The sequence below is a fragment of the Labrus mixtus genome, chromosome 12 (assembly GCF_963584025.1).
Source record: "Labrus mixtus chromosome 12, fLabMix1.1, whole genome shotgun sequence".
NCBI lineage: Eukaryota > Metazoa > Chordata > Actinopteri > Labriformes > Labridae > Labrus > Labrus mixtus.
The window spans coordinates 27,399,544-27,421,255 of record NC_083623.1 but is presented as its reverse complement, the minus strand read 5'-3'; the positions used below and the strand labels follow the sequence as shown (position 1 = coordinate 27,421,255).

The 21,712-nt window shown below is 40.9% G+C and overlaps 3 protein-coding genes across 3 annotated transcripts in view; 2 read left to right on the top strand and 1 right to left on the bottom strand.

The window, feature by feature from the left end:
• The window catches only part of LOC132984513 (NLR family CARD domain-containing protein 3-like), a 37,908-nt gene extending 16,773 nt beyond the window's left edge, over nucleotides 1-21,135 (bottom strand). The window contains exon 1 of the mRNA XM_061051401.1: nucleotides 21,118-21,135. The gene's annotated coding sequence lies outside the window, so the exon portion shown is untranslated. The remainder of the gene's footprint in view (nucleotides 1-21,117) is intronic.
• Nucleotides 1-21,712, top strand: part of LOC132984485 (zinc finger protein OZF-like) — a 230,883-nt gene that overhangs the window by 198,356 nt on the left and 10,815 nt on the right. The gene's annotated exons all lie outside the window — the stretch shown is intronic.
• Nucleotides 1-21,712, top strand: part of LOC132984478 (gastrula zinc finger protein XlCGF57.1-like) — a 164,432-nt gene that overhangs the window by 131,905 nt on the left and 10,815 nt on the right. The gene's annotated exons all lie outside the window — the stretch shown is intronic.

Here is a 21,712-nt window from a genome sequence, read left to right as displayed (position 1 = left end):
TTGTTTTGGTGGATGAAAGTAAAGATGTTAGTAAAAAAGAACAAATCTCAGTGATCGTTCGATATATGCAGCCATTGACAGAGAAAGTGCAGGAGGAATTTTTGCATTTCACCCCAGCAGATGGGTTAGATTCAGATTCACTACTAGGCAGCATCAAACTTACGCTCAGTCAGTGTAATATAGACATAAACTGTTGCATTGGCCAGTGCTACGACGGAGCATCAGTAATGTCGGGATGTAACAATGGAGTGTAGGAAAAGTTCAGGAAGGAGGTGCCACAAGCAATTTATATACATTGCCACACACATAGGCTCAACTTGGTGTTAGCGGACTGTGTGCATAATGTCAACGCTGCAGCAGAGTTTTTTGAGACACTACAAATGCTCTACAAGTTTTTTTCTGGCTCAGTGGTGCACAATCATGAAAAAACAACAGGAACCCAACAGCACAGCGAGTAGTGTAGCAGACATTTTCTAGTTATTTGTTATTGTGCATTTGTTTGTGAACACCAGGGGGCAGTGGGCACCTTGTCAAGCACATGGTTTGGTAGGAACCCTTTAAATGTTCCAGGTGTGTCACTGTTGGGTGATGCACCAGGAAGGGACACAGGTTTTTTTATGTCAATGATGATGATGGTCAATGGATGCAGTTGGAAATGTTTGCATGTCTAAATTAAATGAAGAAACATGAGATTCACGACTGGACATTGAACTTATTGCCTGCATAAGACCTTACTGGAACGGTGCATCAGTGGCTGTTTGTTGAGTTGATGTGGTTTGTTTATAATTTTATCTTAATTTGTTTTTTTGGACAAATAGCCACAATATGTAGAACTCAAGAAGCAATGTGACACTTGTTGGGCCTCAGCCATGTGGTTGGGACGAAAGACTCAGGCCTAGGTCACAGTCTCGAGCCTGACTAAAGTGATTTTGAAGGCAACTAAACAAAGGGGTCTTAGCCCAGCAACCCCCCAACAGAAACTAACAAATAGGTGTGAAAAGTGGGGGGGTTGGGGGCTTCTGAATTCTCTATCCTCATTGGAGGAGGCCTGAGGTAAACCCACAGGCAGCTCCAGTCTTTAAAAGCAATCACCAGGCATTGCTCTTTCTCTTCAAGTGTGGTCTATCGACACCAGAGGATACCCTCTCCAACAAGATGGACTCCAGCATTCGAGACAAACCCTTTCCTCCTCTTGACTTACATAGGTTAAACTCCAGAGCTGAGGTTGTTCAGTGTAGGTAGCTTTTCACATGCTGAATTCAAGCATCAGAGGATTCAGCTGACTACTTCCACGGCATATTTTTAGGAGTTTTGGACGCAATCAGATGCTATCAGGTTCGAGCAAAAAGAAGAGTTTCTTTCCTTTGATTTTTTGTAAGACGTCATTGAACGCAACTGGACAGGAGCGCTGAAGGAAGCCCACTGATCCCTGAATCCACAAGGACACATAAAGAACTCGGCTCCTGCAACCAGAAGACCCTATAGAGCAGCGCTCTGGTCGAAGATCTGAATCCCGCTACCATCCTCCTACATCTGCCACGAAGGAAACCTGCCTGAATCTGATGATTCAACATTCAACAGAGTGACGATCTAACCAACTTTGCAACGATCACCAGGAGTTACCCCAAGTAAGAGCTTTGGTCTGGGCAGAAATAGTTTCAGAAATAGTTATGTTTCTTTTATAACCACTGATAATTAGGCATCATTGTTGACACACACACACACACACAAACACATTTACACCTCATTCACAAGCCTTGCTTGATAATGTTTGTTTGCTTAGATTAGTTTCTGATAGTTGTTTGTTTGATTAAGTTAAGACTTTGTTTAAATAAATTCTGTTATAATTTAAGAGAGCAGTTGTTTGTGATTACTGGTGTATTTGCATTGTGATATAAGTTGGGTGCGAAGGCTTTGTGTACGGATTCACGCCTTCAATTTATTAAATATAGTCATTAATTATTAATAATATTAGTAATTAAATAACTAATTTGAGACTGATTTGAGTGATATTTTGGTTATATTTCCCTGAGTACAGGGTGGTGCCCCAAAATGAGATTAAACATAGTTTAATGATATTTTATTTATATTATTAATAATTAGAAATAATTATTAAAGAATATAACCAAAGTTGACTTGATACAACCCCAACACACTCGATGGGCATGCCAGTATAATACCATCTGGTATTAATACTCTTCCGGAAATCCAGACTACTCTGTGTGACGTCATCTGTCAATCAAATCCGCAGCGGAGGACAGAGGCAAGAGCTATCGATTCAATCATTGACGAGAAGTTTGTTTTGCATCTCGTTATTTTCGAGGATGTATTCAGAACAACCAAATTCATGTCGGATCAGTTACAGTCCTTCAATTTGGGGGACTTCCGGTTCCGGCGAAACATGTGAAGACGCGTCCTTGCTGAGCTCCTCACCTGAACTGCTGTATTTACCGACTTAATCAAACTTTCGCTAATGCCAGGTGATGAATAAGTGCCTAAAGGCACTTTTGATACGTGGACGGGGGGAAATGAGCAAGAAGAAGACCAACGAGGCTAGCGCTAGCTCACTGGCTAACACGCAAGCCGGACATACTGGGGAGTCTGCTATCCTCCGTGCAATTGACAAATTAAAGCACGAGTTACTTGCCAAGATTGAAGAGAAAGCCGAGAGTCAGAATGCTATGATTGACCAGCTGAGACAAGAACTGCAACAGGCTGCCGAAGCAGCAAAAGCCGACAAGTTTGGGAAGACAGGTAGCTTCGCTCAAGGCGGCTACAAATGACCACTCTGATAACATAACACAGCTTGAGAAAGACGTGGTAATGGAGCAGCGCGTGGCTTTCAGCGAGGTGAGAGGACTCCTGCACGGCTGTGAGGGGGTTCAAGCCAGCCTGTGGTACCCAGCAGAGCTCCAGATAACCGTTAATGGCACCCGCAAAAGCTTCAAGGACCCTGAAGCAGCGAAGGAATATGTGCTGGCCAATATAGTGAAGTGAGGGGGCTAAATCAGTAGCTGTGTGTTGAATGCTGCTCTTTTCTTCTTGTTTTTGTTCTCTTCGAAAGCCACTATCAACCTCTATTCGACCAACCAGTCTGTAAGACGGTAGTATTGCACTCTGACTGTTTTCTTCAGTACCCCACCCTGTTAATGTTTATAATAGGGATATTAGAGCGTGTATAGAGCAATATACTGAACTTTTAAAATACATTCACCATGGTGTTGTGTTGGTGAGAGCCAATTCTATAATTTCACTTGAGCAGGGAACTTTCCCTATTTATTTCAAGGGCATCTGTAGGCTACCTGATTTAATTTAAATTTTTCTACAGGCATCCCATCATCACATTTATTTAGATTCGCATCATTAGTATTATTACTATTTTGGCTTAATTTACTGTCATTACAGGCACATATTCATGGGCATTTACATAGAATAGAGATATGGTTAATATTGGTAGAAAGTTACAACGCAATTTTCTTCTCATGTATGGCAGTTCAGGTTGAGGCTCAGACTCATTGGTAAGGTATTTCTGTATGCTAGTTGCTACAGCGCTGTTGGATGATCTAGCAGCCTCTCAGTTGGGGAGGGGCGTGCAGGAGGGGGGCGGGGACTGGCCTGGGTTTTTCTTTTTGGATGTTGGGATATTTGTATTCTGGCTATATACATTATTCTCTTTTGCATTTATAGGCAATGTAGCTTTTTTTCTAGTGGTGGAGTGAGACATTACAAGGCTAAAAATGATACACAATTTCATATGTCAGGAATAGGTAACCAACCTAAAACTATCTTTTCCAGCTGGAATGTACGGGGTGCTAACCACCCAGTGAAGCGCAATAGGATCTTTGCTCATCTTAAGAAACTGAGAACTGAGGTGACATTTTTACAAGAGACACACTTGAAAAATTGTGATCAGGCCAAGCTTAGGAGGGGAGGATTTCAACAAATTTTCCATTCAAGTTGGGACGTGAAATGTAGGGGTACAGCCATACTTGTACATAGAAACATCCAGTTCATAAAATCTAAAGTAATATCAGATAGAAACGGAAGATTTGTCATTGTGCAGGGAAAGCTGTACAACATACCAGTTATTTTGGCAAATGTTTACGCTTCAAACTGTTTTTTGCTTTGCTACCAGAATTAAATCACCATCAATTAGTACATAAATTCTACTGGTACAACTTGTCAAGTTGTACCAGTAGAATTATGTCTAAGCACAATATATCAATTCATTACTTCAAGCTTATGGTTTAGTTGATCCCTGTCGTTTCAAAAACCCCACCCCCAGATTTTACACGTTTTTCTCATCTGCGCACCAATCTTACTCGAGGATTGACTTCTTCCTCTTAGATAAGAGACTCATGCCCCTAGTTAATTCTTGCGATGTCGGGGAAATAGTAATCTCAGACCATAGTGCGGTGGTTTTGTCACCTTGCTTCCCGGATAATGTTCCTTCTAGACGTTTGTGGAGGATGAACACCCTTTTGCTTTCTGAAGAGGAGTTTGTTTAATTTCTATCCAACCAGATAGATTTCTTTTTGGAAACTAATGATACACCAGACACCAGTAGGGGTAATCTATGGGAGACAATGAAGGCATACCTCAGAGGACAGATAATAGCATATACAGCAAGTATGAACAAAAGAAAGGCACAACGCTTGGAAGAGCTAACTTCTTTAATTAACTAAATAGATAAAAAACATGCAGCTTCGCCTGCAGCGGATCTGTATAAAGAGAGGGTCAGGTGGCAAACGGAATTTGATAATTTGTCTACAGGCAAGGCAGAAGAACTCTATTTAAAATCCAGATTTAAATGCTACGAATCTGGAGAGAGGGCACATAGGTTACTTTCTCACCAGTTAAGACAGGCAGAAGCGACAGCATATATTTCAGAGATTGAGACAGCGGATGGTAACGTAACAATTGGCCAACGTGAGATTAATGAGCCGTTTGAATCTTTTTATAAGCACCTATATACATCTGAAGCCACAAATAAAGATAAAATACAACAGTTTCTGGACAAAGTCACTCTACCAAATGTAGGAGTTGAGGATAGGGAGGCTCTAGATAAAGCTATCTCAATTTATGAAATACAAAGGGCAATTAGTAAGATTAAAAGCGGTAAAGCTCCGGGCCCCAATGGGTTTCCCATCGAGTTCTATAAAAAGTTCACTGCAAAGCTCTCACCACTGCTACAGGAGGTATTTACAGAGGCGCTACTAAGAGGTTCACTGCCTCCCACAATGACAGAGGCAACTGTCTCAGTTATTCCAAAAAAAGGGAAGGATCCATTGAAATGCGAAAGCTACAGACCGATAAGTCTATTAGGGGTTGACTATAAGATTTTAGCTAAAATGCTAGCGGCAAGATTGGACACAGTCATGCAAAAGATTGTACACCCAGATCAATCTGGATTTATCTCGGGTCGACAGCTCTTTGGTAATCTACGTCGCCTATATGATATCATCTACTCTACAAAAGCATCAGATATAGCAGAAGTCTTGATTACCCTCGATGCCCATAAAGCTTTAGACAGAATAGAATATGAATACCTATTCAAAGTATTGGAGAAGTTTGAATTTGGTGCCTCCTTTTGCTCATGGATAAGATTGTTATACACGTCCCCCAAGGCAGCAGTCCGCACCAATAGCATGTTATCCCAATATTTCTGCTTAAAAAGGGGTACCAGACAGGGTGCCCGCTCTCACCTCTTCTGTTTGACCTTGCCATGGAGCCCCTGGCGGCCGCAATAAGAAGTGCTGAACAAGTGTATGGCATTACAAGGGGGGAGAGGGCACACAAATTAGCGTTGTACGCAGATGACCTTGTACTGTATCTGTCAGATCCTGATGTCTCTATCCCAAGTGTTATGGGCATTATAACAGAGTTTGGGGAAATATCGGGATATAAGGTTAATCCTGCTAAAAGCCTGCTCTTTCCTATTAATGAACTAGCAAAATCAATGACATTCGGTATATACCCATTTAAAGTGAGCTGTGAACGGTTACCAGAAAATACAGGGACCTCTTTAAATACAATTTCAAACCTGCCCTTGATAGAGCTAAAGTAGACCTCCAACGATGGTGCTCGATCCCTATCTCTCTAGCAGGGAGAATAAACTCTGTGAAAATGTCAGTTTTGCCTAGATTTTTATTCTTGTTTCAAAGAATACCGATTTTTATATCAAAAGCTTTTTTTAAGGAGTTGGATAAATATATAAATTCCTTTTTGTGGAATAAAACTACCCCCAGAGTGAAAAGGATCTTTCTTCAGCATCGGAGGGAGGATGGGGGGTTTGGTCTTCCCAATGTTATGTTATACTACTAGGCAGCTAATCTACGCAAAATAGCTCATTGGATTTCAGTGCCAGAGGATCATGGCAGTCCGGAGTGGGTAAACATGGAAAGAAGCCTCAATGACCCAACAAACTTGGGCTCTTTAGTCTGCTCCCCATTGCCTATCAATTTTAAAGGGGCAGGTAACCCTGTCATTAAAGGCTCTTTAAAGATATGGTCACAGTGTAGGACCCACTTGGGGTTAAAGCAAGCCCTTTCCTGCATGCCACCCAACAATAATCCACTTTTTAAACCATCAATGCTAGATGCAGCATTCCTGCAATGGTCTAGAAAGGGCTTGAGCAAGGTGTCAGATCTGTTCAAAGATAATATTTTCATGTCTTTCGCTCAGATAGTAACAGGTTTTGGTATTCCACAGTCTCATTTCTTTCGGTACCTTCAGATCAGGGATTTTGTTAAGAAGAATTTTACAACATTCTCTTCTCTAACCCCCATCAGCTGGTTAGAGGATTGTATCCGTGAAGGCCCTTCTGAGCATAATTCTATATCACAAGTATATGACATCTTACTGTTGACAGCCTCGCCCAGCTTGAACCATCTAATGTCAAAGTGGGAGGATGATTTTGGCGAAAGACTCTCAGAAGAAACCTGGAAATCAGGGTGTTGACTGTTTTGAATATTGTGTGATGTCAATGTGTGTTTTTCCTTTGATTGCTTGAAAAACCAATAAAGATCATTTAATAATACAGTCCTTCAATTTTGATCTTGAAGCAGCAGATGATCTGGCCCAGTCTGTAATCAAGGCCATCTGACCTGAGAACACACTCTTTCTATCCTGTTATAGACAGGTTGTTAATGGAGATGAAACGCCGCTTTTCAACAATGATGTACTCAGAGGTGTGCCAGCCCTCAGCCCCCAAAAAACATCTTTTCAAGACAAACAACGAATTCTGCTCATGGCCCGTCATTATGGAATCAGTGAGGAAAACTTGTCTGCAGAGCTCTTCCAGGTTCGACGGCTACTGTAAAGAAAAGAAGAAAAGGGACCATGCTATCACCAGTACACGGGAGTTCCTATCCCTCATGATGCCCTACAGAGATGCTTTTATAGACTCATATAAACTGATATGCATCTCTCTGACTCTTCCCGTCACATCAGTAAGCTGTGAGTGCAGTTTTTCATGTCTGCAATGTTTGAAGAACAACTTAAGAAACAGCAGTGGGGACTCTCGAACCAGTAACCTGGCACTCCTGGCTATAAACTCTGAAAGAACAAGGACCCTGGACAGTAACAAAATAATCAATGCCTTCGCAGTCAACCACAACAACAGACGAGTTGTTTTATTATGAAGACGTCTATGGTAAGTGCATGATTTCCCCCCTCTATAGCCTATTATGAATTTAATGCATTTGGTGATTCAGTTGCAAAAATCTGACTCCTTGTAGTTCTCTCTATGCCATGCTCATTTAAATAATATTAGGTCTATGTTGTTAGTCCAGGTGTTGTTAACTGGCAACAGTTAGGACAGTGATGAATTACTTTCTACAACAGATAGACCTATTAATGTTAATGATGAAATTTCAGTTTTTTCCCCATTAGAAAATAACATAAGCCATAGATATAATGAACACGATCCTGACTCGAACTTTCTTACCTATTTGCAGAGACCAGATTTATGTAAATACTATCAAGAAGAAGATTTTAACTCGATATGCAAAAATTTACCATCTTCTGTTAAATCCAAAACATTTTCCATTTTTCACATCAATGTTAGAAGTTATTACAAAACCTATGACAATTTAAACCATTATCTTTCATGCTTGGATCACAAGTTTTCTATAATAGCTTTAACTGAAACATGGCTAAATTAATCCATAGTTTCATTGTATGATATTTCTGATTATAAAGCTATCCATTGGACAAGATAAATAAGAACTGGAGTAGGAGTATCTCTCTTAATTCACAAAAATTACCAGTTCATCAGCAGAGGTAATCTTGGGACTTTTGAATCCAACATCGCAGATTGTGTATTTCTTGAAATTATGTCAAGCCCCTCTCTTGGGGGAAGAAACATAATTGTAGGTGTTATTTATCGTCCACCCAATACAGATATTGATATTTTTAACAAACAGTTAACAGATGTGCTTGAAGTCATATCAAAAGAGGGTAAAGTTTGCTACCTTGTTGAAGATTTTAACGTCAATCTGTTTAAAAGTGAAAATCATATACAAACTGCAGAATTTCTAAATACAATGTGTTCAAATTACTTTTATCCTCTAATTCATATGGCAACTAGGATCTCAGATACAACTGCAACTCTAATTGACACTATTTTTACAAATTTCTTTGATTGGGAATCAAATAGTGGTATATTACATACTGACATTTCTGATCATTTGCCAATTTTTTGTGTGGCTTATAAGGTTCAAGAAACAAAAAAGCCAGTTATTAGTTACAAGAGATTATACACCAAGAAAAATATGGACATTTTTAAATTGAAAATAGCAAACATGTCTTGGGAAAAAGTTCTTCATGAAAAAGATCCGGAATTAGCCTACTCCCTTTTTATGAATGAAATTGTTAGCTCATTGAACCAATGTTTTCCCCTCAAGAGGATAAAAGAAAAAAAAGTTGATTTTCACAAACCTTGGTTCACCTCAGGTCTTAAAAAATCCTCTATGAAACAAAACAAGTTATACAAAAAATATATAACAAATCCAACTCCCATTAATTTGAAAGAATATAAAACTTACAAAAATAAGTATGTGCATATTTTACGTACAGCTAAGAAAATATACTTTTCAAAGAAGTTTAAAGAATCAACAAATAATATCAAATCTACATGGAATATTATCAACCAACTGCTAAATTAAAAGAAGAAAAAATCTTTAGGCACGAGTTCTCAGTTTCTAAATGGTGATAAACTCATTAATGATCCATATGAAATCTCTTGTGGCTTTAATAACTTTTTTGCAAATATAGGTGCTTCTCGCTCAAATGGAATTGACAACACGGTAGGCAGCCCTTTAGATTACTTAGAAAAAAGTTATGGCTGTATCTCAAATTTTGAGCCCCCACAGCTAAAGGAAGTAAGTGACATCATTAAAAATCAAAAAAATACCTTAGCTGGCCATGAAGTTCTTTCATTAAGGAAATATCAGATTACATATTGGAACCTCTCACTCATACTCTGGGCCGATCTCTGGCCACTGGTGTTGTCCCGAAAGAGCTTAAAAGAGCAAAAATTATACCACTGTTTAAATCTGGTGATCAAAGAAATTTTACAAATTATCGTCCTATATCCATTTTACCTTGTTTCTCAAAAATTCTCGAGAAGTTAATTTACTCAAGAATAGTTACACATTTACATGAAAGTAACATCTTATAGGAACATCAAAATGGTTTTAGAAAGGACAGTTCTACCTATATGGCACTTTTACAGCTCGTAGACAAAATACAGGCAGCTACAAATAATAATAAATACGCACTTGGTATTTTTTTGGACTTGTCTAAAGCATTTGACTCTGTCAATCACAATATTTTATTTGCTAAATTACAACATTAAGGTCTTCAAGGTGACACACTGAAGTGGTTGACCAATTATATGAGTGAGAGAGAACAGTATGTGGTAATCAATGGTTGTGCTTCAAGCACTCTTAATGTAACATGTGGAGTACCACAAGGATCTGTATTAGGACCTTTGTTATTCCTTATTTATATTAATGACTTCCCTTTAGCTTGCAAACTTTCTTCTCCTATTCTTTTTGCTGATGATACCAACATGATCTTATCTCACAGTGACTTACACACCCTCATAAATAATACAAATGAAGAATTGGTGAGTGCTGCAAAATGGTTTAAACTTAATAAGCTTTCATTAAATAGTAAAAAGTCAAATTTCATCATATTCACAGGTAAAGGAAGTAGGTATCAGAAGGATTATGCTAAAGTTTCAATAGACGGAAATGAAATTTCTCAAGTGTCACAAACTCAATTCTTAGGAATCCTTGTGGATGAAAAGTTAAATTGGAAAAATCATATTAAATTTACTCAGAAAAAAATTGTGAAGTCCTTGGGGATCATCAGCAAACTTAATAGTTTTATTCATTTATCTTGTATGTTACCTTATATTACTCTATGATTTATCCGTATTTGATTTATGGTAATATCGTCTGGGCAAACACTTATCCCTCTCACCTTCTTAAACTTTATATGTTGCAGAAACGTTTGTAAGATTGGCAACTTTCTCCAACGCAACAGAAACATCTGCCCCCCTCTTCAAAAAATGAAACATTCTTTCAGTTTATGATATCAATATACATCAGATATGTGTGTTTATATATAAATACATGTTCGTACCTTTTTCTTTACGATCATCATTTCAGCATTTTTTTAAACTGAATTCCCAGATTCATTCATATTCTACCAGACAGATTGATCATCTTCATCTTCCTTTTTATAAAACCAAACACGGTCAGTTGTCCATCAGATATCGTGGGGTACAAATATGGAATTCCAAAAGACATGTTTTTAACGGCTCTTTGTCTACAGAGATTTTTAAAAGGAAACTGTCTTCACATTTAATCCATGAGGTCAAACTTTTGGATATATAAAATATATTTATTTTCTTTTTTTTCCATCAACTCACTCATTTCACTCCCTTTTTAATAGATCAATGCCTGTTTCATTTAGCTGTGTGACGGGGTCCTCTTTCAATCCACCCAAAAACTAGTAGTCGCAGACTGTAAGTGAAGTGTTTTTATTTTTGCCGGCCTCCCAAAGTGCAGTGATAGATATTTACAAAAATGCAAAAATGCAAAAACAGGAAAAAAATGGTGTTTAGACTATTTACACTAGTGATGTTACGTTTGACACCGAGGCTTTGAAGCGTGTGTCGAGTAGGAGGGGCTTTTCTAGCCGAGGCCCCGTATCGAGGCTTGTGTCATTTTCAGAGAAGCGCGTCATCGATGACAAACGAGGCCTCACTTCGAGTAGAACTACGTCATTGATTTGTTTGTGTTTCGGATAAAAGGAAGCGAAACCCACTTGTCATGTCTCCTTGTGAGTTTGCGTTAGTTGGTTGGTTGTTTAGTGAGAGTTCGTGGTTGAGAGTTGGAGTTTTGGTTCTGTTTTTTGGAGAAATGGAGCCTGTGAGAAAGAGGAAAACGTCTCCTGTTTGGGAGCATTTTGAGTTGTCATCTCCCAATAAGGTAAACGTTAAAACAAAACATTTCTTCAGCAGTACCAGGAACCAAACTCGGGCCCCTATGTCGAGGTGGCGCCGCCATAACCATTGTGCTACAAAGCTTTCATGTATTACTGTGCTGAATCGCTTGAATTAGTTGTTATTATTTCTGTCACTGTCATCATTTTCTGTATTTATTATCAATGGCTTATTATTTTGATTTGAAGGTGAAGTGCTTGGTGTGCTTTAGGGAGGGGTTTAGGGAGCTGGTCCAAAAGCTCGACCCTACCTACATTCTCCCTACAAGGCAGGTGTGTATATATATATATGTGTGTGTGTGTGTGTGGGGCAGATGACAACATAACTATTTAAATTGGACAATTATACACTTCTTCTCTTCCTCAGGCTTTAAAGGCCATGGTGGCTGCTAAGTACAAGGAGACCAAGGAGAAGGCCAAGGCCCAGGTGCAGAAGGTGGTGGCTGTCAGTCTCACGTCTGACATGTGGACTTCCATCAATATGGACGCCTACCTTGCCGTGACGTATCATTTCATCGATGAGAATGACAAGCTTGCCACTGTGCTGTTGGGAGTGGAGAAATTTCCCAATAGCCACACTGCAGAGAACATAGCTCAGGTGAAAACCAACCTCATGGAGGAGTGGGGCATTAAGCATAAAGTCAGATGCCTTGTAACTGATGCTGCAGCAAACATGATTGCTACAGGCAAAATCCTACAAGTGAGGCATGCTATATGTATTGCGCACTCCCTAAATTTGATTGTAAGAAAGGCTTTTGATCAGACCCCTGGCCTTAATGAATTGCGCACCAAATCCAGGAAGATGGTGACATACTTCAGGACAAGCATCACTGCAAAAGAGAGGCTGACCCAGGTGCAGGAGCAGATGGGAAGACCATTACTTAAAATGATACAGGAGGTGGACACTCGCTGGAACAGCACCTTCAGCATGTTTGAGCCTCTGTATGGTCAGAGAGAGCCAGTGGGGGCAGCTCTGGCCTCTCTAAATACAGACCTCACCCCGCCTCATGCACAGGAATATGAGGCCATTAGAGAGTGCCTGCTTGTGCTGTCCCCATTTCAACAGGCCACAGTGGAACTCTCTGAGGAGAAAAGAGTGTCTGCCTCTAAGGTTATACTAATTCTGAAAATGCTGCAACATGCTGTAAACTGTGAAGCACTGAACATGAAAAATGACATGGCTGTCCGACTAGCTGAAAACCTGGTCAGACATGTTAGGGAAATCTTGGTTAATGTGGAGTCCATGAGCATAATGACAATGGCAACCATGCTGGACCCAAGGTTCAAAAGTCTTGGGTTCCTCAGCCAGTCAAAGGCCAGTAAGGCAGTTAGGCGACTGAAAGCGGAGTGTGCCAGCATTATTAAAACCCCAGATGTTCCTCTATTGCCATCAGACACACCAGCACAACCATCAACCTCAACCCAGGCTGCTGGGTCTGCAACAACCTCTGGTAATTTTTTATGTTTACTGCTCAGTTTGTGAATTGTTGTTGACATATAAGTCCTGGTATATTCGTATCGTGTGAAGTATAATTACTGGCAATAATGTATTTTTCTACATTTATTAGGTGGAAACCTGTGGTGCCTGCTGGACAACAGTGTGGATCAGAGCAGAAGAAGCTGCAATGCCACCGCTGATGCTACAATTGAGGTCCAGCGCTACCTCAATGAAACAAACCTCCCAAGATCAGATGACGTACTGCTTTATTGGAAAAGACAGTCTACCCCCACCTCTACCAGCTGGCACTACAATTCTTGTGCACACCAGCGTCCTCTGTACCATGTGAAAGGGTGTTCTCCAAGGCTGGGGAAATTGTTTCCAAAAAACGGAATCGACTGAGCACAAAAACTATGAAACAACTTTTATTTTTAAATAAAAATCAATAAAAAATCTTCCCTTTTCTTCCCAGTTGCAAAAGCACCTTCAATTTCACTGCTTTCACTGAAGCACATTCACTTTCACTGCCCAGTTACACAAGCACTCTGTTCCCAGTAAGCCTACAGAAGCACTTTTACTGCCCAATCAAACCCCATAATGTTGTCCCTCTTTCTTTCAATCTTCCTTTTTTCCTGGACTTGTAGTTAACATAAGTCCTCAAACTTGTTGAACAATAGATTTATATATATTATTGTTTCATAGGCTATATCTTGATAGGAAATCATAAAAAAATAAGATCACCGAATGATAATATGATTATGATATATATGATATTAACTAAGGTATGTTATAAAGTAATATCACGTGAATCCTTATTGGTTGCCGCAGTAGAACAATTTGCTATAACATGTCAGTAATGCAATGGCATGTGATGTGATCAATAATCATTTGGCTGCTCTAAATTGTTTTGACCAGTAGGTGTCACTAGTATACACTGTGTTAAATGAGGCCTCGAGTAATGAATCTATTTGCGATACAATTGGCTGGAAAGCCTCATTGCTTCACAAAGCCTCATTTCACCATCACTAATTTACACTATTTACAAAACAAAAGTCGTCCAAAAACAAAATCCACATAACTCAGCAAACAAACTGTACTTCAAAAAAATAAACTCTCTGCTGTAACATGTTACCTTCACTGTAACCATCCTAGACTGCTTGAAAGCAGCAAGCAGCTCTCTTTTAAACACAAGAAGCCCCTCCCACTGGGCGTTATAAATTGCCTAACATTTTAAAGAAACACATTATTTCATGAATGAGCAATTTACACTCTGTTAAATTAACATGGTTCACTCACCCCTAAATTACCCATTCTCATCCATATTTTAGTACCACCACTGTACTGTATTGGTGGCGAAACTTTCAAAACAAACATTTAATTAATCAATCAATCATGTGATCACCTATGCACGCCCCATCCGCCTATTTAGTATGCGGACATGGGCCGCCTCTGTTTGGAACAAACGGGACACCGCGGAGCGCATATGCAACGCACCAACGGTAATACCACTCTGAATCTGTATATATATGTGTGATACCAAAAATAGCGCTTCCAAGTGTGCACCCTTAATCGCGTTATGAAACTGAGAGGGAAAGGAGGATGATGGTGTGATTTACTGAATGATTATAGGCGCACTGACAGAGAGAAAAGTTTGGCGGATGTGTGTGTGTCAGCGTGTGTGTTGGTGTGTGTGCTGACTGCAGTCAGTGACGGAGCCGCTCCGTCACAAGCTGATAGAGGGTTAACATTCTCAGTCTTTCTATTGTATGTATGTGTCTAAGTGTGTGTGTATGAGTACGTGTATAGGTTACTGTATATGTGTTTATATTTAATTTTGTTTTGAAATTGTGTAATTCGATTTGTTTAGTTGATTTATTTGTCTCTTAAGAGGTGAGGTCCCTTGTATAAGCCTGTTGGCTTCTTGACCTCTTCTGACACACCTTTTTTTTGTTAATCCTATTTTGATGTATTCTTATATGTGTGCTAATAAATAAATAAATAAACATCAGTTTGTGATGAGTCTGAGGCTGAAATGTGCACAAAGTAAATATATGTCTGTTGCTTGCTGCTTGTGTGCGACCGTTTCCGTGGCATCATTTTGTTGAATGATATATTCATACTGAGGTGTGTTTACGTAGATCGGCTTGTGAACATAAATCTACATCCCATGAGCTGAATATCTAGCATTGTGTTTTACCACAGAATGTTGCTCACGCGTGTGTCACGGCCTCGCGGGTGTTGCAGTAGAAATTAAACTGGTGACCGGCATGGGGAACCTTAAATCTCAGAGCACCCTCACTGAAAAGTTCAGCAACCTCATAGCACCAGCAAAAAAACAAACTCTGGCACCGCCACTGATGGGATCCTAAGGGGGCCTCATCTGACAGCACTCACTCTCATTGCTCTGCTAAGAGTCACATGCTTTATTCCTGTGAAAAGTTTGTCAATGAAAGTCACTGAAGGATAAGGAAAATGAATTATCCGTCTGAGAGTGAAAACAGAGGAGCAGTGGTGGAGCAGATAGTGAAGATGAACAGTAAATCTAACAGTAAATGACCGAATGCTGCGAGTCTAATCTTAACTATCGGGGAGAGATGTTCTTTATATGTTGAAAATAATACTTCTGTGAACTTTGAAAATAAATGTTGATACAGAGCACTTCTTCTGTAGGTGTCAGATTATTGATCACATAATGGTGATGAATGGTCGGAGGACCCCCCTGTGAATTTTTGCCTAGTGGCCCAACAGACTGAAGAATCCCCATTGGTTAGATCAATGTGACACAGCTGTCTGATTGGAAGGAGACATTCAATAAGACCTGAGCAGAGCAGCGAGCAGCACCTGAGCAGAGCAGCGAGCAGCACCTGAGCAGAGCAGCGTACTACGGTGAGCGTATTGCATAATTTCTTGTTCTGTTCTCCTCTGCACTGTGTTACTGTGTACCTACTCTTAGCTTAGCTTAGCAGTTAGCTTTACAATGGCTTCTTTTTCTGTCTCTCCCTCTCCTGCTCTCTCCTGCTCTACGTGTCAGATGTTAAGTTACTCCTCGTCCTCCTTTAGTGATAATGATACTTGTAAGAAATGTAGTTTATTTTTAGCTTTGGAGGCGAGGGTGTCTGAGTTAGAGAGACGGCGCCGCACCATTGAGTCAGAGTCATCGTATGCAGCAGTAGTTAGCCAGCCACCTGTAGCCGGTGCGGGCCGACATAGCTTGGCTTCCCCCCCGGTAGCTCCCGAGCAGCCGGGAGGCAGTGGCTGGGTTACTGTCCGAGGGAAGCATAGTCAAAAATCGAAGCACACGGTTCCCCACCAACCACTTCACGTTTCAAACAAATTTTCCCCACTCAGCGACACACCCGCTGAGAATAAAACTCTGATTATTGGAGACTCCATAGTCCGAAACGTGAAGCTAGCGAAGTCAGCGGGCATAGTTAGGTGTATACCCGGGGCCAGAGCGGGCGACATCGCATCTCATTTAAAGTTGCTGACAAAGACTAAAGGTAGATTTGATACAATCGTAATTCATGTCGGCACAAATGACTCCCGACTACGCCAGTCGGAAGTCACTAAGGTTAATGTGGAGTCGGTGTGTACTTTTGCTAAGACGATGTCGGACTCCGTAGTGTTCTCTGGTCCCCTCCCAAATCAGACCAGTGATGACATGTATAGCCGCATGTCATCACTCAACCGCTGGCTGTCGAGGTGGTGTCCAGCAAACTTGTGGGCTTCATAGATAACTGGCAGTCTTTTTGGGGAAAACCTGGTCTGCTAGCTAGAGACGGCATCCATCCCACTTTGGACGGTGCAGCTCTATTATCTAGAAACATAGCAGAGGTTATTAGTCCAAAACCCTGACAACAACACAGAGTTCAGACCAGGAGGCAGAGCTGCAGTCTTACACACTTCTCTGCGCCTCCCTTAGATCTGTCTCCCAGTCACTATAGCTGTAATTCTGAATCGAACTGTAGTTATACTATAGGTACTGTGTCTGTCCCCCAGCCCAGACCCAAACGGCGTGAATCGTCAGAATCTGATTAGAATCAAAACTACGAATACGATTTTGCTACAAGATCGGAAGATTCACTGCGGACTTTTGAACATTAGGTCCTTAGCATCCAAGTCTCTTTTAGTGAATGATCTGATATCAGATCAGCACATTGATTTACTTTTTTTGACTGAAACCTGGCTGTGTCAAGATGAATATGTTAGTTTGAATGAATCCACTCCTCCCAGTCATTTTAATACTCATATACCTCGAGACACCGGACGAGGTGGTGGAGTAGCAGCTATTTTTAATTCCAGTCTTTTAGTTAACCCTCGACCAAAGCTGAATTTTTCTTCTTTTGAAAGCCTTGTTCTTAGTCTTCCACATTCAGTCTCAAGAACCTTTCAGCCAGTTCTAGTTGTTGTAGTTTACCGCCCTCCTGGCCCATATTCTGAGTTTTTATCTGAGTTTGCAGAATTTTTATCAGACTTAGTCCTTAGCAGTGATAGAATAATTGTTGTAGGTGACTTCAATATCCATGTGGATGTTGAAAATGATAGCCTGAGCACAGCTTTCATGTCACTATTAGACTCTATTGGTTTCACCCAGGGTGTAAACGAACCTACTCATCGTTTTAACCACACCCTGGATCTTGTTTTAGCTTATGGAATTGAAATCCATAACCTTACAGTTTTCCTAGAAAATCCTCTGCTATCAGACCATTTTTTTATTACATTTGATTTTGTCCTACTAGAATTACCTCTGCCTGGGAGAGGTGTGCTCTCTAGAAGTTTGTCGGATAGTGCTGTGGCTAGATTTAAGGAAGCTATTTCAGCTGTTTTTGATTCAGTACCGTGTTTCAACCCAGTTGGAAACTCTTACGATAGCTTTAGTCCCTCTCAGCTAGATCAGTTTGTTGATAGTGCAGTGGATTCGCTGAGAGTTACTCTGGATTCGATTGCTCCCCTGAAACAGAAGGTTGTCAAGCGGCGGAGAGTGGCTCCATGGTTCAACTCAGAAACCCGTACTCTGAAACAATCATCACGGAATTTTGAAAGAATATGGCGTTCGACCAAAACGGTAGAATCTCGTTTTTTCTGGCAGGATAGTCATAGAAGATATATGAAGGCTCTACGTCACGCCCGAGCTGCCTACTACTCCTCTCTAATCGAGGAAAACAAAGGCAATCCTAGATACCTTTTCAGCACTGTAGCCAGGCTGACAGAGAGTCATGGCTCCATTGAGCCTTGTATTCCTCTAGCCCTCAGCAGTAATGATTTCCTTAGCTTTTTCAACAACAAAGTTCTAGACATCAGAGACAAAATTGGTAACCTCCTGCCCTTACCTGGTGCAGATATGTCTGATACGGCAGAGACAGTTCCAGGACCAGATATTAGTCTCGACTGTTTTTCTCCAATCGACCTTTCAGAGTTATATTCCATTTTTTCTGCGTCGAAACCGTCAACCTGTATTTTGGACCCAATCCCAACCAAGCTGTTTAAGGAAGTCTTTCCCTTAGTTAGCAACTCCATATTAAATATGATCAATATGTCTTTACTGGCAGGCTATGTACCACAGACATTTAAAGTAGCGGTAATCAAACCTCTACTTAAAAAGCCTACTCTGGACTCAGGAACTCTGGCTAACTACAGGCCTATATCCAACCTTCCTTTTTTCTCGAAGATCCTGGAGAAGGTGGTAGCTAAACAGCTGTGTGACTTTCTCCATGACAACAGTTTATTTGAAGAGTTCCAGTCAGGATTTAGAGTCCACCATAGCACTGAGACTGCACTAGTTAGAGTTACAAACTATCTACTTCTAGCCTCAGACAGGGGACTTCTGTCTGTGCTCGTCTTGTTAGATCTTAGTGCTGCTTTTGACACCATTGACCATCGGATCCTGTTGTACAGACTGGAGCATTTGCTTGGAATTACAGGGACTGCTTTAAGTTGGTTTGAATCCTACTTATCAGACCGATCTCAGTTTGTACATGTTAATGATGAGTCCTCTATGCACACTAAAGTTTGCCATGGAGTCCCACAAGGTTCAGTGCTTGGACCAATTCTTTTTACATTGTATATGCTTCCTCTGGGAAATATTATGAGGAAACACTCCATACAGTTTCATTGTTATGCAGATGATACTCAGCTTTATGTATCAATGAAGCCCGATGGTACCAGTCAGTTATGTCAGCTAGGACCTGGATGACCAGAAATCTTTTGCTACTTAACTCAGACAAGACTGAAGTTATTGTGCTAGGCCCTAAGAACCTCAGAGAGACTTTTTCTAGTGATGTGACTGTCCTCAATGACATCAGCCTGGCATCTAGCACTACTGTTAGGAATCTAGGAGTTCTTTTTGATCAAGATATGTCTTTTAGCTCTCACATCAGTCAAGTTTCAAGAACAGCCTACTTTCACCTTCGTAACATATCCAAGATCAGGAATATCCTGTCGCAAAGTGATGCAGAAAAACTAGTTCATGAATTTGTTACCTCCAGACTGGATTATTGTAACTCTCTTTTGTCAGGGTGCTCTGGCAAATCTCTAAAGACTCTTCAACGGGTCCAGAATGCTGCAGCTCGTGTACTGACCAGAACCAGGAAATGGGACCACATCACTCCTGTCCTGGCTTCTCTGCACTGGCTCCCTATACAGTCTAGAATAGAATTCAAGATCCTTCTTCTCACCTACAAAGCTCTAAATGGCCAGGCACCATCTTACCTGAAGGAGCTACTAGTGCCGTACTGTCCCTCGAGAGCGTTGCGGTCCCGGAGTGCAGGCCTGCTGGTGGTACCTACAGTCTCCAAGTGTACTATGGGGGGTAAAGCCTTCAGTTATCGGGCTCCTCTCCTCTGGAACCGCCTTCCGGGAGGCAGACACAGTCTGTATTTTTAAGAATAGACTTAAAACTTTCCTTTTTGATAAATCTTATAGTTAGGGCTGGTGCTGGTGTAGACCAGCTCTTAGTTATGCTGCTATAGGCTTAGACTACCGGGGGAACTGGCACCTTGAGCTCCTCTCTCTCTCTCTCTCTCTCTCTCTCTCTCTCTCCGCATATACAGTACATCATATTACTGCATGTATCTATCTATAAATCTCAGTCACTAACCACCTACTTTCCTGGGAGCTCTTGAGCTCTCCTAGGCTCCTCAAGATCGTCGGTTGACGGCTTGCCAGAACAACCCCCACCCCACCACTACCCCCTCCCCACCGGATCGTGGGTTGGCGGCCTGCCAGAACAACCCCCACCCCACCACCGGATCGTGGGTTGGCGGCCTGCCAGAACAACCCCCCCACACCCCCTCCCCTCCCCACCGGATTGCTGATGGACAGTCTACCTCCCCCCACCCCCTTGCTCTCTATCCCTCTTCCTGCATCTTATCCCATCTCTCCCCCTATCCCTTTCCAAGCCCGGCGCAGTCTAGGCCTGTGAAGACTGTTTCGTCATGAGCCGGGGATCCGGCCGAAGATTTCTGCCTTTTTCTTACCACTGTAACTTTTGCTGCTTTGCTAAAGTGCTCATGATGGATAGGCCGGATCTTTGTAACATAGCAATAAGTAAGGTCTTTTACCTGCTTTTTGTAACATAACAATGAGTAAGGTCTTTTTACCTGCTCTTTTGTAATGTTAACAGACAATGAGTAAGGTATTTTACCTGCTTCTTGTAAAGTGTCTCGAGATAACACTTGTTATGAGTTGACGCTATACAAATAAAAGTTGATTGATTAATTGATAAGAGCTGATTATAGAGAATAACTACAGCAGACAGAGTTTGTCTTTATAAATCTATCTACTAGAATCACACACTCTGATTTCACTGCTGTGATTAAAACATACTTCTAGATCTGCATAATAAGGTCTCTGGTCTGTGCTGATCTCTGCTGTGGGTGCAGAGGAGTGTTTGTGTTGCTTGGCAACCGTCCAGTTTCAGAGAAGTTGTGGAACCAGTTGAGCTGATGGAGTGATTATTTTAAGTCCTAACTGATGAGAACAGATGCCACGCCCTCCCTCTGCTGTGTAAAACTGTACTGTTAGCATGTTAGCATAGCCTGCATACTAACTGAGAGTAATTGTGTTCCCTGCACTCCTACTTTACTAAGAGTAGCTAAGGAACCTGGTGGCTAACTGTTAGCTTACAGCTCTCTTTACACTTAAATGAAAAAAGTGTCTCTTACCTTCAACACAGAGAACAGATCTGCGTCAGAACGGGACAGAGTCTGAGCCCAAACTACTGAGACCAGGAAATACCTCAGCTGGTTCATCAACATACCAACAGGTGATCAAAGGACACACCCTCCATTTCTCCCTGAAGGAAGTTTGAGTTTATTATTTTAAAATTCATGAGAAGAAATAAAAGTGTTTGTGTGATCAGAAGCAGCAGAGATCGTCTTCATGTTGAAACCTCAGCTGTCAATCAAGAGAAGAACATTCAGACTGTCATTAAAAAAAACAAAACCTTGAGTTATTACTGACCATATTTCTTTTGAAATGGTCTTCAGTGAGCGACCATCTTCTTTGTTTCACATGTTTTATTTTAAATGTCTAAAACTGTTGACAGTTTCACAGTGAATGATCATTTACATTGTTACTCTATCAATGGGACGCTCTTTGAAATGAATGAAAATCTAAATGTACCTGGTTCATCTGAATCTACAGAGTAACTTCCTTTATCAGGTCAATGTTCTTCACTTACTGATTCTTTAGTCCTTCCTCTGAGATGTAGCAGAAGTCAAGTTTAAAGTCACAGACGACACAAACTAAAAACTTGAC